General features: G+C 33.5%; 1 pseudogene; it reads left to right on the forward strand.

The window, feature by feature from the left end:
* The first annotated feature begins 5,625 nt into the window (after positions 1 to 5,625).
* On the forward strand, positions 5,626 to 6,408 carry LOC143672987 (DCN1-like protein 1 pseudogene; annotated as a pseudogene).
* The last annotated feature ends 3,522 nt before the right edge of the window (positions 6,409 to 9,930 follow it).

Genomic DNA, 9,930 nt, shown 5'->3' on the forward strand with positions numbered 1-9,930 from the left:
AAGACAATGGGTAATTGAAGCTGAAGGGATACAGACTGTGCAACAGGACTAGATACAAAAACTCAAAAATGGACAGGACAATAATACCTAATTGTAAAGTAATCATGTTAAAACACTGAATGAAGCTGCATCTGAGCTATAGGTTTTTGTTTTGTTTTGTTTTGTTTTGTTTTGATTTTACTATTATTACTTTTATTTTTTTCTCTATATTAACATTCTATATCTTTTTCGGTTATGTTGCTAGTTCTTCTAAACCAATGCAAATGTACTAAGAAATGATGATCATGCATCTATGTGATGATGTTAAGAATTAATGATTGCATGTGTAGAATGGTATGATCTCTAAATGTTGGGTTAATTTCTTTTTTTCTGTTAATTAAAAAAAAAAAAGAGAAGGGATAATTGGAGATGAAGGGATATAGACTGTACAACGGGACTGGATATAAAAACTCAGAAATGGACCGCACAATACTACCCAATTGTAATGCAATTATGTTAAAACACTGAATGAAGCTGCATGTGAGGTATAGGTTTTTTGTTTTTGTTTTTTTTGTTTTTTTTCTTTCTATTATTGTTTTAATTCTTATTCTGTTGTCTTTTTATTTCTTTTTCTAAATCGATGCAAATGTACTAAGAAATGATGAATATGCAACTATGTGATGTTATTAAGAATTACTGATTGTACATGTAGATTGGAATGATTTCTAATTGTTTTGTTAATTCTTTTTTTAATTAATAAAAAAAAAGCTTATCATAAAAAAAAGAATTACTGATTGCATATGTAGAATGGAATGATTTCTAAATGTTGGATTACATTCTTTTTTTTCCGTTAATAAAAAAAAATGGGAGAAGGGGTAATTGGAGCTGAAGGGATACAGACTGTGCAACAGGACTGGATATAAAAACTCAGAAATGGACAGCACAATACTACCTAATTGTAACGCAATTATGTTAAAACATTGAATGAAGCTGCATATGAGGTATAGGTTTTTTTCTCTCTCTATTATCATTTTAATTCTTATTCTGTTGTCTTTTTATTTGTTTTTCTAAATCGATGCAAATGTACTAAGAAATGATGAATATGTAACTATGTGATGATATTAAGAATTACTGATTGTACATGTAGAATGGAATGATTTCTAAATGTTTTGTTAATTTTTTTTAATTAATAAAAAAAACAAAATCAAGCTCAAAATAAAATTGGAAAGGAAGAAGTAAAACTCTCACTCTTAGCAGATGATATGATACTATAAATCAAAAACCCTGAAAAATCCACAGCAAAACTACTGGAGCTAATAAACGAGTACAGCAAAGTGGCAGGTTACAAGAACCACATTCAAAAATCTGTAGTGTTTCTATACACTCACAATGAACAAGCTGAGGGGTAAATCAAGAAATGAATTCCATTTACAATTGCAACAAAAAGAATAAAATACCTAGGAATAAATTTAACTAAAGAGGCAAAAGACCAATGCAAAGAAAACTACAAGAAACTGTTAAAAGAAATCACAGAAGACCTAAATAGATTCAAGGGCATACCATGTTCATGGATTGGAAGACTAAATATAGTTAAGATGTCAATTCTACCTAAACTGATTTACAGATTCAACACAATACCAATCAAAATCCCAACAACTTACTTTTCAGAAATAGAAAAACCAATAAGCAAATTTATCTTGAAGGGTAGGGTGCCCCGAATTGTTAAAAGTATCTTGAGGGAAAAAAACAAAGCTGGAGGTCTCAAGCTTCCTGACTTTAAGGCATATTATGAAGCCATGGTGGTCAAAACAGCATGGTACTGGCATAAAAATAGATATATTGACCAACGGAATTGAATAGAGTGTTCAGATAAAGACCCTCTCATCGATGGACATTTGTTATTTGATAAGGCAGTCAAGCCAACTCATTTGGGACAGAACAGTCTCTTCAATACATGGTGCTAGAGAATTGGATATCCATATGCAAAAGAATGAAAGAGAACCTGTATCTCACACCCTATACAAAAATTAACTCAAAATGGATCAAAGATCTAAACATTAGGTCTAAGACCATAAAACAGTTAAAGGAAAATATAAGGAGATATCTTATAGATCTTATAATTGGAGGTGGTTTTATGTACCTTACACCTAAAGCAAGAGTACAGAAGCAATAAATAAATAAATGGGAGCTCCTCAAAATTAAACACTTTTGTGCATCAAAGAACTTCATCAAGAAAGTACAAAGACAGCCTACACAATGGGAGACAATATTTGGAAATGACAGACCAGATAAAGGTCTAGTATCCAGAATTTATAAAGAGATTGTTCAACTCAACAACAAAAAGACAGCCAACCCAATTACAAAATGGGAAAAGGACTTGAACAGACACTTCTCAGAAGAGGAAATACGAATGACCAAAAGGCACATGAAGAGATGCTCAATGTCCCTGGCCATTAGAGAAATGCAAATCAAAACCACAAAGAGATATCATCTCACACCCACCAGAATGGCCATTATCAACAAAACAGAAAATGACAAGTACTGGAGAGGATGTGGAGAAACGGGTACACTTATTCACTGTTGGTGGGAATGTCAAATCGTGCAACCACTGTGGAAGGTAGTTTGGCGGTTCCTCAAAAAGATGAATATAGAATTGCCTTATGACCCAGCAATACCATTGCTAGGTATCTATTCAGAGAACTTAAGGGCAAAGACACAAATGGACACTTGCACACCAATGTTTATAGTAGCATTGTTTATATTGCAAGGAGATGGAAACAGCCAAAATGTCCATCAACAGACAAGTGGCTAAAGAAACTGCAGTATATACATACAATGGAATATTATGCAGCTTTAAGACAGAATAAACTTATGAAGCATGTAACAACAGGGGTGGACCTTGAGAACATTATGCTGAGTGAGACTAGCCAAAAACTAAAGGACAAATGCTGTATGGTCCCAGTGATGTGAACTGACATTCAAGAATAAACTTGGAATATGTCATTGGTAACAGAGACCATCAGGAGATAGAAATAGGGTAAGATAGTGGGTAATTGGAACTGAAGGGATACAGACTGTGCAACAGGACTGAATACAAAAACTCAGAAATGGACAGCACAATATTACCTAACTGTATGGTAATTATGTTAAAACACTGAATGAAGCTGCATGTGAGAATGATAGAAGGAGGAGGGCTGGAGACATAAATGAAATCAGAAAGAAAGATAGATTTTAAAGATCAAGATGGTATAATCTAGGAATACCTAGAGTGTATAATAATAGTGAAATGTACAATGTACAAATTTTAAAAATGTTTTGACATGGGGAAAAACAAAGGAATGTCATTATTACAGAGTGCTGAAAATAGATGATAATTAATACTTTAAAATGTCACCTTATGTGTGAGACTAAAGCAAAAAATATTTGTTACAATATTTAGATTTTGACTAGAGCATTTCCTAATATAACTCATGTAGATAGTTTGATTGAATGTCATAAGTACTTGGAATCTCAGTTAGCACATGAGATTTTGTTGATTTGTCCAGAGTGACCCCCCAATGAATCCCAGAATGATTTGATCAGTGACTGGAAAAGTATTTGCAAGCCCCCTTCAGGAAATGGTGAGAGTGGGAAGAAATTCAACTTCCCCAAGTTGAATTCTTGATATTCTCACAAGCAGTGTGGACAATCAAAGCTATAGGCTGAGCCCCCAGTCTTGGGGTTTGTTCATATGAAACTTAACCCCACAAAGGATAGGTCAAATCTACTTAAAATTTAGGCCAAAGAGTCACCCCCAAGAGAGCCTCTTTTGTTGCTCAGATGTGGTCTCTCTCTCCAGCCAATATGACGAGCAGTCTCACCACACTCCCCCTCTCTGCATGGGACATGACTCCCAGGGGTGTGGACTTTCCTGGCAACGTGGGATAAAGATCCTGGAATGAGCTGAGACTCAGCATCAAAGGACTGAGAAAAACCCTAGAATGAGCTGAGAATTAACATCAAGGAATTGATAGAAACTTCTCGACCAAAAGGGGGAAGAGTAAAATAAGACAAAGTGTCAATGGCTGAGAGATTCCAAATAGAGTTGAGAGGTTATCCTGGAGGTTATTCTTATGCATTAAGTAGATATCACCTTGTTGTTCAAGATGTAGTGGAGAGGCTGGAGGGAATTGCCTGAAAATGTAGAACTGTGTTCCAGTAGCCATGTTTCTTGATGATGATTGAACAATGATATAGCTTTCACAATGAGACTCTGTGAATGTGAAAACCTTGTGTGTGATGCTCCTTTTAGCTACTATATCAACAGAAGAGTAGAACATATGGAATAAAAATAAATAATAAGGGGAACAAATGTTCAAATAAATTCAGTTTGAAATGCTAGTGGTAAATGAAAGTGAGGGGTAAGGGGTGTGGTATGTATAATGTTTTTTCTCTATTATTTTATTTCTTTTTCTGTTGTCTTTTTATTTCTTTTTCTAAATCAATGCAAATGTACTAAGAAATAATGAATATGCAACTATGTGATGATATTAAGAGTTACTGATTGTATATGTAGAATGGAATGATATCTTAATGTTTTGTTTGTTAACTTTTTTAATTAATAAAAAAAGTTGTAAAAAAAAAATAAAGGGCAGGGCAGTGCAACAGTGGCCCGGTGGCAGAATTGTCTCCTGTCATGCTGGAGACCCAGGGTCAATTCCTGGTGCCTGCCCATGTAAAAAAATACATAGCAAAGGGCAAATCTTCAGGAATTTTGTTATGACCTCTGTAAGCCTTCCCACTGGAGGGGTGGTGTAGGAACTTCCAAAGTGTTTTCAAAATAATGTCTTTGCTGAAGTGAGAGAAGAGTCTGAATTGTCTGTTTCTAGAAGAAAACACTTAGAGAATTCTTTTCTACCATCAAAGCCTCATCCCACTTTCACTCACTTGGCAATAAACTTTCTATTTCCATTTCACCTATATGAAAGGGAAGATGATGGTCCAACTTATCCATCCCCCTCCACAAGGCAACTACTATCCCCTCAAAGACATAGTACCTTGAAGCTCATGTTGAGATTTTATTCCCTCATCAAATCATTTTAAGAAAAAATGATGGTCTGGATCTCTTTAGAAATTCTGTTTCTGAAAGAAAATGTCCCTCCCTTACCCCAATCCTTATATTTGGCTTATAACAGTCCATTCATTTTTGTAGAAACTTTTCAAAAACAATTATAACCTGGTCCCATGTTTCTAGGGTCTGGATTTGGCTATACAGTGCCAAGATCAAAGTCACCAACTTTATACAGCCCAGCTAATTTTGGAAACATATCCAGGCTTCAAAAAACCTGAGTTTTAATTTTTTTCTTTGACAGAGTAGTGGAAAATGAAAATGGGAAAATATATTTAATATTTAATACTAAGATTTAAAAAGAAACCTGCTCTCATTACTATGTATCATGATGCAAAGACTATGATAATAATAATAAAGAAATGCACACAAGGCAAAAAAAAATTAAGGGGGAGAATCCTCCCAGCAGTGCCAGTCTGCCTTCTGGGGCCACATGGGACCACCCTAAATGCTTATGCACTGGATACCAGTAAGCCTGGGTCAGGTGCCACCATTGCCTCTGGGATTTGTTCACTGTGGAGCCAGAAGAGTAAAGGTGAGGCCTGGGAGACACCAACTTCAACAAATTTAAATCACCACAGGAGGACAAAGTTCATCAGTTTACAATCTTCATGCAATATAGTGAAGAAATGGCAGTAAGTTGCCTGTCTCAAAATGACTTAAGTTAGATGTTGCAACAGACAACATTTTCCAAAATCCTGAACTTTATATACAAGACAGTGCAAAAGGGTCATTGGACAGGAAGAAGATAGAACTGTACAATAGACACAAAGATCCACAAGGTGAAAATAAAATTGGAATAGATGGCATACAGCAGTTCTGTGATGAACAGGACTCATTCTAGCCAGCATTAGAGTTGATCATTGTGTGAAATTTCAGAGAAGAAACACAATGCAAATCTCCAAACAGAAGTTCATGGATGGTATGAGAGAACTAGAATGTAACTGCAAAGAAAATCTAAATGGAACAATATCCAAGATGGAACAGGAATGGAAAGAACTAGGATGATTTTAGGATTATTACCAGTTTACTTTTAATTTTACAAAGAATCCAGGCCAGAATGATTAGATCTAAAAATGGTCATTGTCTGCTGGAATTTATTGCTTAATGGGAGATTTAAATTCATAAGCTTATAGAATTAATTTTTGTTGGAAATTTATGAATAATCAATATCTAAAAATACTTTGCATCTTCTTTTAGATTTCAGTACAATGATTACAGAAGACATGACTATGATGAAGACAGAGCATTTCTTGCTCTTGTTAATGAAATTGGAATTTTCATGCCCTAAAATTGATGGAACAAAAAATACAACAGTTTAGCACTAAAGGGACCTTCTAAATATAGTCTCTACAATAAATACAATGGAAAATTGCACAGTTTCTCCTGTCTGGACTGAACTAAAGATCAATCCTCACAATTCAGACTGAGGGTTGATACAAAACTTTAAGGATACATCTTGAACCCTGACTTATCTCATTTTTCTAATAGTGGTTTGTACTTGTCTTCAAGTCTGGATTGCTCTAAACATTTACAGTCACAAATTGTGAAGTTCATCTCATATATGCACATCATCATATTTTATTATCCCACAAACCTTAGAAGATTTATGGGTTTTTTGAGGTTTCCATTCTCACATACAGCACAATGCTGTCTCCATCAGAAAATAGTTTGGGGTAGCAATTAAACATAAATGTCAGTTTATAAAATAATTTAAATATAAGCTTTTGGCTAGTTACAAAGACTATGCTGATAACACTTCAAATCAGAGTGATATATTTAAGTGCACTCGATCTGTAATAGTGGTTGATTTTGGAGGATATTTTTGCTGGTAAATCTAATGTATTATTGATAGGAATAGATCTTCTTATGAAATAAGTGGCATAAAAAATGTAGGATTATTTGGTGCCTACATGAAAAGTTTATTGTGCTACAGACACTTGACTTCAAAAACAGAAATAGTCTGAATTCATGCTAGCCATGCTATTAAACACACACACACACACACACAGGGAGCTTTTCTTTAGAAAATGGCAGCAGACTGGCAGACTCCATTCCTTTCTATATTATGCTTTACATAATTAGCTTTCATTATGATTTTGAAATGATTAAATGTTTATCAAATAGCTAAGGTATTTAATTTGTTAAGACGTCTAAGATTGCTACACAAAACAGTATTCTAAATTTAGGTACAAAGTTTATTTTTCTTTTATTTTGAGATTTATTTGTCATCATTGTATGACACACATACACAATTCCTGTAATTCATAAGAATATGAAATGAATTACATTTTGGGAATGCTTGTGATGAGTGATGAAGTTCAATGTTTATAATATTGGTCCTGCTCTCTTTCAGACAAATAGTACATTTTTGATGACTTTTTATTTGTTAAAATTGCTGTAACTGCTAATCATTATGGTTGCCAAATATTTACTTAAATAGCATATATTTTAAACAAACATACCCATAGTGCAGAATATCAGTCTGGCTTCCATTTTCAGAAATTATTTAACCCTTTACTGTATTTGTTTCACTCACATTAACTTAGTTTTCAGGTCAAACCTGAAAGTCATCCTGTATGTGATTTTTTTTCATTACAAGACCCATGAATAGCCTTCATTCTAAAAGTGCCCATTTCTCTGTTCACTTAACTAGCATGTGAACAAGGGGTTATTGCTTTCTAATGCATTTCTGTAATACAAGTTAAAATATGTAAGCTCTAAAATGTTTGATGACTATGGTCGGTAAGAGGAATAGATATTGCTTGGTATATCCAGGTACAATTGAACATCTATGTTGGTAATTAGCAAAGGAATATACTTCAGCAATACATTATAAGCAGATGGAAAGATTACTTTAAGAAAAAATGATGTATTAAAATGGATATTTACCTACATGATTTTGAAATTAACAATAAGCTATACCCATAGATATTATAATACTATTCCAATGACATCTGTAATTTAATAATACAATCAAAAAGAAAAATTAGACCATCTCTATTCAAGTTTCTAGAATTTGGTTGTTTTTAATAAAGGAAGAAAAAAATGAACAAGAATCCTGTTGCTTTCAGTATTTTCTGATTTCATTTTTGTAAATATGAAGAACTTCAATTATTAAAAATTAATATATACATACATGCACATATATACTGTTATTTTTCCTCTCTTGAAGATTTTGTTTCATAATATTGCTTTCTGATTGATCAATTCAAATTTGCTGTGTTTCAGAATGAGAGCCCATGAGGGTTTTCTTGTCAGTATAAATTGTTTTTCATTAAAGTTAGTTATTGGGTTGTGACACACTGACTTGAGCTTTTAAAGATTTTTCCTTTTAAATGAAGAATTTTGCAATAAAATAGTGTTTGTCATCAATTTGATAACAAATGTCTATAATTATTGAGTCATTAAAAGCAAAAATACATAAAGCTTTGTATATAATTATATAGCATAAAATATATAATGCATACAAAATATGTATATAAAATATTTAATACATATAATTTTATGATAACATTTTAGAATTAGAATTTTCTTTGTTTGCATTTCAGAATTAAAACTATTATTAGGGCTGAAAACAGTAGACTGATTTAATATTATCTGATTATTCTGAGAGTAAATATCTGGTTGCAGGGAATATTTTGCAAGAAAAAATGCTTATACATATGGTGTGTGTGTGAGTATATGTGTGGTTTTGTGAGAGTGAGAGACGCACGCATATGAATTAAATTGTTTTAATTCATAAGACCTTCAGCCTTCACAATAGTAAATTTTCCATGCTGACTTTTGGTTTTAATCTGAACCACAGGTATAGTTTCACTTTTGCAAATGCCAAAACAGGTACATATTTCTGAACATAATGTTTTTGTTTATTGGTAAAATGCATTAAATTAAAAGTGTTCACATATTAAAGTGCCCACATATAAGGTACTTATGGTTAAGATTATCTTTGTGATAAAAAAAGTATTTGCAAAGTCCTCTTGGGGTAATGTGAGAAAGAGTGAAAATTCAACTTCCCCATGTGGAGAATTCCTGATATTCTCACAAGCAGTGGAGAAAACCAAGGCAATAGGCTGAGCTGTCAATCTTGGGATTTGTTCACATGAAACTTAACCCTGCAAAGGATAGGCTAAGCCTACTTAAAATTAGGCTTAAGAATCACCCCCCAGACAACTTCTTTTGTTGCTCATATGTGGCTCTCTTTCTCTCAGCCAACATTGTAAGCAAACACTCCACTCTCCCCCTCTCTTTATGGACATGACTCCCAGGGGTGTAAACCTCCCTGGCAATGTGGGACAGTAATCTTAGAATGAGCTGGGACTCAGAATCAGGAGATTGAGTAAATCTCAATCAAAAAGGGGAAGAGAGAAATTAGACAAGATAAAGTGTCAATGGCTAAGAGATTTCAAACAGAGTCAAGACATTTTCCTGGAGGTTATTCTTATGCATTATATAGATATTACCTTTTTAGTTAAGGCATATTGGAGAGGCTGTAGGGAAGTGCCTGAAAATGTAGAGCTGTGTTCCAGTAGCCATATTTTTTGAAGATGATTGTTTAATGATATAGATATCACAATGTGACTGTGTGATTGTGAAAGCCTTGCATCTGATGCTCATTTTTTCTACAATATGGACAGATGAATAAAACATATGGATTGAAAATAAATAAATAATTGGGGGAACAAAAGTTAAAAGTAAATTTCGTATATTGAAATTCTAGTGATCAATGAAAGGGGGTGGTAACAGATATAGAAAAAACAAGGGAAACAAAGGCTAAAATATAATGGATAGATGAAAATACTAGCAGTCAATGAGAGGGAGAGGTAAGGGATATGGTATGTGTG

This window comes from Tamandua tetradactyla (genome assembly GCF_023851605.1).
Source record: "Tamandua tetradactyla isolate mTamTet1 chromosome 22 unlocalized genomic scaffold, mTamTet1.pri SUPER_22_unloc_3, whole genome shotgun sequence".
Taxonomy (NCBI): Eukaryota; Metazoa; Chordata; class Mammalia; order Pilosa; family Myrmecophagidae; genus Tamandua; species Tamandua tetradactyla.